Raw genomic sequence first — 7323 nt, 5'->3', positions numbered from 1 at the left:
AGATGTAGAACCAACACAATTCAGTAACCTCTTTTATATTCATATTCTATTCATATAGATCAAACCTTTTTCCATAACAAGCCATTTTTCTTTTCTTTTTTTGTTGCACTTCACATAAAATCGATGAAATCATCTTCTTTTATTTATAATCTGACTATTCAAATATAAAGCACATTAAATAAACATGTTACATCGATTCAACAGAGCAGTTAGAACTTTTTATTCCTTCCAACCACAAAACTGAGAAGATTGAAAAAGAAGATTTGTTGTCAACTGTCTGGTTTCAGTGAGTCTGTGCCCCATAGCGTCAGATTCCTGTTCTTCCCTGATAGAAGTGGAACCCAGTGAGATCTTCTTCTGTTATACCTCAGCTACCTCAAGGTTTGGCACACTTGTGCATGCGGAGACACTACTCATCACGGTTGAGTGGTTATTTGAGTGACTGTTGCTTTCCTGTCATCTCAAACCAGTCTGGCCATTCTCCTCTGATATCTCTCATCAACAAGTCAACATTTCTACCTACAAGAACGCTCACTGTTTAGTTTAGTTTAGTTTAGTTTAGTTTAGTTTAGTTTAGTTTAGTTTAGTTTAGTTAATGCAGCAGCCAGACTAATGTATTATTCCTAGATTTTCTCATATTACACCAATTTTATGTTCCTTGCACTTGCTGCCAGTTAGACTAAGTATTAATTTTAAAATTTTAGTAATTACTTTTAAAGCTATTAAGGGCTGTGCCCCTAATTATATACGGTACCTAGTTTAATTGAGATCAAAGAGGTGTCCAAGTATAGTCTAAGATCTAATCATGAGCTTTTATTGAAACTGTTACCATTCATAACTAAAAGACATTAGGCAATAGGGCATTCGCATCGGCAGCTCCAAAGCTTTGGAATACGCTGCCAAAGTTAATTAGATATGCTGATAATTTATCTAGTTTTAAATGCTTTACTTAAAATCTATTACTTTAATTTAGCTTTTAAGAATTGATGTTTTTCGGAATTTTATGACACACACACACACATTCTACATCTTAGCAATATTTTTAGGGTTTTTATATTATCTTTAGGATATCATTTCGTGTATCTTTGTATTCTTTTATTTAATTTATGTATGATACAGTGGATATAAAAAGTGTACACACCCCGTTAAAATGATTTTTTTTTTTTTTTTACATCAGAAAAACCTATGAGACCACTGTAAAGAATTTCTGGATTTGAGACCCACACCAGACAATGAAATATTAGCCACACTGTCCTCTGTGCTAAAAGGTTCAGCCAAAAGCTGGTGGATAGCAGAGCGGAAGAATATCCATACATGGAAGGAATTTAAAACTGCATTCCTATCAGCATTTTTGTCCACTGATTTTGTTCAGGAAATTGAAGAACGGTTGCGTACTCATATCCAAAATCTAAATGAGTCCATTAGAGACTTTGCTTACGATTATATTTCTCTGTCTGAAATGGAAGCCCGACATTGATGAGGCTGCATTGGTCCGCCGCATTCTCAGTAATGCCAATCCAAAAATCGCTTCAGGCCTACATGGAATAGTAAACACAGTGGTTGAATTAGTGAAAGTAGGCAGCATGATCGAAAATGATCTAGCTTCAATGAAAAATTATTGGGCACGAGTTAATAATGAGAAAACAACTAAACAGCAACCAAAGACTAAAAAAGCTGAAGTAATTGTTGTGAAATCTGAAACACACTCCCACACTCCTCCCAAACATCCACTGTCTCTCCTGGCCGTCAATCTCTCTATCAGAGGCTTCCAAGGAACCGCCCTGCTGGACACAGGGAGTACTTTTTCTCTGATGTGCGACAAACTGTGGCAGCAGATTAAGAAGCCACAGGAAAATCTGATACCTTGTGGTGACCAGGAGTTAGCCCTGGCCAATGGGACAGCTAAAAAGGCATTAGGGAAAGTTAACTGTACCCTTGACCTCTATAACACATACTGGACTCACTCCATGTATGTCCTCTCTGATGAAGATCTGGCTTTCCCCCTTATCTTAGGCCTAGACTTCTTACAAAAGAGTGGCATGCATCTGGATTTTATGCAGGGAACCTGTGGAGTAAAAAATGGAGGGAAATTGACATACTATCCACACACTGACCCGAATGAGTGGGAAAATGAATGGCATACAGTGAAACCAGCAAGAGTTCACATCTATTATGCTCTGCCTCATAGAAACCCAGCACCTAACACAATATCTGTTCATCTTAACATCCTATCTGACTTACCCCAGCAGCCTCGACCTGAGCTGCTACAGCTGATGAATGAGTGGCCATCCGTCTGCTCTGGGAGACTTGGGAGGACAACCATTGTAGAACACACCATCTGGCTGACCGATGACGTCCCTTTGCATTGTCCAGCTTATCAAGTGTCTCCACTAAAGAGGGAGATCATCCAGCAGCAACTGAAGGAGATGGAAGCTGATGGGATTATTGAGCCTTCTTCATCCCCATGGGCTTCTCCAGTTGTCCTAGTGCCCAAGCCTGAGGGGAAATGGCGATTTTGTGTCGACTACAGGCGCCTGAGCAAAAAGACCCTGTTTGATGCCTATCCCATGCCGAAGATCCATGACATCCTTGAGTCCTTTTCTGGCGCATCTGTATTTAGCTCTCTGGATCTACGCTCAGGATACTGGCAAGTCGCCATGGACAAGGCCAGTGTTGAGAAAACAGCATTCATCACGCCTTATGGTCTCTTCCGTTAGACAGATGATATTATTGTCTTTTCAAAGTCTGAAGCTGCCCACCTGGCCGATCTGAGGAAGGTGTTCGAGAAGCTCCATCTAGCCTCACTGACCCTCAACCTGAAGAAATGTCATTTCTTCAAGACCTCCTTGACATTCTTAGGCCATCAAGTGTCCAGCCAAGGTATTGCAGCTGACTCTGAGAAGCTCAAGGCCATAAGTGACTACCCTAGGCCTCAAAACATCAAAGAGCTCCAGAGGTTTCTCGGTCTTGCCCGCTGGTATCATAAATTCATTAAAAACTTTACAGATCTGGCCGCTCCTCTTCACAACCTCAAGAAGAAGGATGTTGAGTGGAAGTGGACAGAGGACTGTAAGAGGAGGTGGGAAAGACTGAAAGAGGCACTACAATCTCCCCCAGTGCTTGCTCATCCAGACCTGTCGAAGCCCTTCAAGGTCGCCACGGATGCCAGTGATGTTGGGCTAGGTGCAGTGCTGACACAGGACGATGATGATGGTGAACATGTCATTGCCTTTGCTTCCCACCTACTGAATGGTGCTGAGAGAAACTACTCTGCGTCTGAAAAGGAGTGTTTGGCTGTTGTGTGGGCCATGGAGAAATGGCAACACTTCCTTGAAGGAGTCCAGTTTGAAGTGGTGACAGACCATGCAGCCCTGTCATGGGTCTTTAACACCCCCAAGACTTCTTCACACCTCATACGCTGGGCCCTGAGACTCCAGCCCTTCACCTTTACTGTGCATTACAGAAAGGGTACATTAAATGTCGTTCCTGATGCCTTGTCATGGAGTCCAGTGTCTGCTGATAATACCACCATGATGACGCCAAGCCTTGCTGTATGTGCTGCCTCCACAAAAGTGGTTGTTGATCTGCCCAACTCCCTGGATGAAATCTCTGCTGCTCAAGGAAGAGACACTTACATCACAGGGGTCCCTGGGCAGATGTCTTCCTCTGACTCTGTTTCTCCTAGCCACATCACCTTTGTTGACCAGCAGGGACTGCTATACAGGTGAGTGCCAATTGCATGGGATGGGCACAAGTTCCAGCTAGTTGTCCCAAAGGAGCTGCAGTCCACTTTCTTGCAGTATTACCATGATAATCCCCTAGGCAGACACTTTGGGTGCCTGAAGACCCTCCTGCACATCCTGGATGTTGCTTGGTGGCCAGATATCCGCAAAGACACCTGGGCCCACATTAGAGAGTGCTTTTTCTGCCCGCAACATAAGCCTTCCAATTCTAAACCCAGTGGTCTGCTGCAATCGACCCAAGTGTCTGAGGTTGGTAAAATGATGGGTATTGACATCATGGGCCCATTTCCTCGCAGCTGCAAGGGTAACTGCTACCTGGTGGTCATTGTGGATTATTACTCCAAATGGACAGAGCTGTTCCCTGTGCATGATAGCCGGACCCCAGAGCTAGTGAGGATTCTCACAGAAGAGATATTCACCAGGTGGGGTACGCCAAAATATTTTCTGTTCGACAGGGGGAGCCAGTTTACCAGTCACCTCTTGAAAGCTGCCTGCAAATCATGGGGAGTGATAAATAAGTTCACCACAAGCTATCATCCACAAACGAATCAGACTGAGTGGGTCAACCGAACACTCAAGACCATGATAGCCTCCTATGTTGGGGAAAAACATAACTGGGACCAGTGGGTGCATGAGTTCCAGTTCGCCATCAATTCCTCATGGTAGGAGTCCACTGGTTTTGCACCAGCCATGCTGCATTTGGGACGTGGTCTCAAGGGTCCTCTTGACCAACTTTTGTCAAAGGCTCCACCTCCAACCTCCTCACAACACTCTCTCCTGGAAAGACAAGTGGAATTGTCAAAACAAGTGGCTGCCAATGTAAAAAGAGCACAGGACAAACAAGCCAAATATTACAACTTAAAAAGGAGAAACATGGAACTTTCTGAAGGGGACATGGTGTGGGTCAAAGCCCATCCATTATCTGATGCCTTAAAGGGATTCTCAGCCAAACTGGCACCAAAGTGGACTGGACCATGCATTGTAAAGAGGAAATTAGGAGCCCTAAATTACAGAGTTCAGTTCCCTGACAAGTCCACTGACAATGTGAATGTGGTGAATCTTAAGCCCTACTTTGGTCCTTCTCTCAACATATCCAGTCTGCGGGGGGGACTATGTAGCATCAGCCACATAAAGTTTTAATTATTGATCAGTAGCATAAAATAGTATCTATTGTCTAAGACATTTATTTATATTTCATATTAAAACATCTATGTAAATTAATACATAGAAAGCCTGGCCAGGCGCTGAACGTCCTTCTGCCTTCACTTTAAGAGATATGGGTGTTTACAAGAGAAATTCAGGGCAGCATGAGCCTAGGAAGTCTATAGAGTTCTTTACTGTCACTCACCCTGTCACTGTCACATGCACACACCTTCTCACTCCCTATCCTATGACTGTAGTCCCTTTAAATCACATGCTCATTTTTTGAAAGACGCGGAAAGAGGAATGAATGGGGGTAGATGGAAGCCGGTGCGCAAACATTCTGATATCCTCCAGAATTCTTTAATAGTCCGAAATAAATTGAAGGCTACACGTTGATGGAATATTTTGTTCTTCTACGCCCTTTTTGAGGAATGTGCTGTCGGACTTTCACAGACTTAAACTAAAATCTGAAGAGATGAGATCGCTCCTTTTTTTCCCTATTTTTGCTGGTGGGATTGTTTTTGTCTTTTGGAAAGCGCACAGGCGGTGCACGTTTTTGGTTATACTGCTTACGCAGTGTTTGGACTAAAGACTCTGCCCTAAAGGCTATTCTCTCACTCTATCTCTTACTTTGCACTATTACACAATACAGTAAATATTCACATTTGAAAGTATTTTGTAAGCGCATTTCATGAACCGAGTTAAAGAATTTGTTGACAACTCGCATTTTGTTACACCACGATAAATAATTTAAAAATTTTTCCCACCTTTAACGCGACCTATAACCTGTACAATCTGATTGAAAAACAAAGGGAAAAAACATAAAAAATAAAAAAACATGCAATAAGCTGGTTGCATAAGCGTGCACACCCATAAACTAATACTTCATTGAAGCACGTTTTGATTTAATTACAGCATTCAGCCTTTTTGGGTTCACACCTGCCATCAATTAAAATGACTCTGATTAACCCCAAATAAAGTTCAGACATTTACTCAGTTGCATCCTCCAGCAAAAGCCAGGGTTCACAGAGAGCTTACAAAGCCTCAAAGGGAGCTCATTGTTGAAAGGTATCAGTCAGGAGAAGGGTACAAAAACATTTCCACGGCATTGGATATACCATGGAGCACAGTGAAGACAGTCATCAAGAAGTGGAGAAAATATGGGACAACAGTGAACTGGAGACATCCGAGAACTGGACATCCCTCCAAAATTTATGAAAAGACAAGATGAAAACTGGTCAGGGAGGCTGCCAAGAGGCCTACAGCAACACTGAAGGAGCTGCAAGAATTTCTGGCAAGTACTGGTTGTGTGCTACATGTGACAGCAATCTCCCGTATTCTCCATATGTCTGGCCTATAGGGTAGGGTTAAAGAAAAACATCCAGGCCCAGCTAAATTTTGCAAAAAAATACATCAACTCTCCCAAAAGCATGTGGGAAAAAGTGTTATGGTCTGATGAAACCAAGGTTGAATTTTTTGGCCACAATTCCAAAAGGTATGTTTGGCGCAAAATCAACACTGCACATCACCAAAAGAACACCATGCCCACGGTGAAGCATGGTGGTGGCAGCATCATGTTTTGGGGTTGTTTTTCTTCAGCTGGAACAGGGGCTTTAGTCAAAGTGGAGGGAATTATGAACAGTTCTAAATACCAGTTAATTTTGGTCCAAAACCTTCAGGTGTCTGCTAGAAAGATGAAGATGAAGAGGAATTTCACCTTTCAGCATGACAGTGACCCCAAAAAAGTTTTGGAATGGCCCAGCCAGAGCCCAGACCTAAATCTAATTGAAAATATGTAAGGTGACCTGAAAAGGGCTGTGCACAAGAGATGCCCTCGCGATCTGACAGATTTTAAGCGTTTTTGCAAGGAAGAGTGGGCAAATATTGCCAAGTCTAGATGTGGCAGGCTGATAGACTCCGACCCAAAAAGACTGAATGCTGTAATTAAATCAAAAGGTGCTTCAACAAAGTATTAGTTTAAGGGTGTGCACACTTATGCAACCAGCTTATTGTACGTTTGTTTTTGTTTTTTTTATGTTTGCCCCCATAACAGATTTGTTTGTTTTTCAATTGAATTGTACAGGTTATAGGTCACATTAAAGGTGGGAAAAGTTTTGAAATTATTTATTGTGGTCTCATTTTTTTACATAAAAACACTATCATTTTCACGGGGTATGTTCACTTTTTATATCCACTGTATTTTAAGCGTGTTTGATTATATCTCATCTCATCTCATTATCTCTAGCCACTTTATCCTTCTACAGGGTCGCAGGCAAGCTGGAGCCTATCCCAGCTGACTACGGGCGAAAGGCGGGGTACACCCTGGACAAGTCGCCAGGTCATCACAGGGCTGACACATAGACACAGACAACCATTCACACTCACATTCACACCTACGGTCAATTTAGAGTCACCAGTTAACCTAACCTGCATGTCT

Source organism: Neoarius graeffei, chromosome 5, assembly GCF_027579695.1.
Source record: "Neoarius graeffei isolate fNeoGra1 chromosome 5, fNeoGra1.pri, whole genome shotgun sequence".
NCBI lineage: Eukaryota > Metazoa > Chordata > Actinopteri > Siluriformes > Ariidae > Neoarius > Neoarius graeffei.
Note: the sequence above shows the minus strand (reverse complement) of the source record.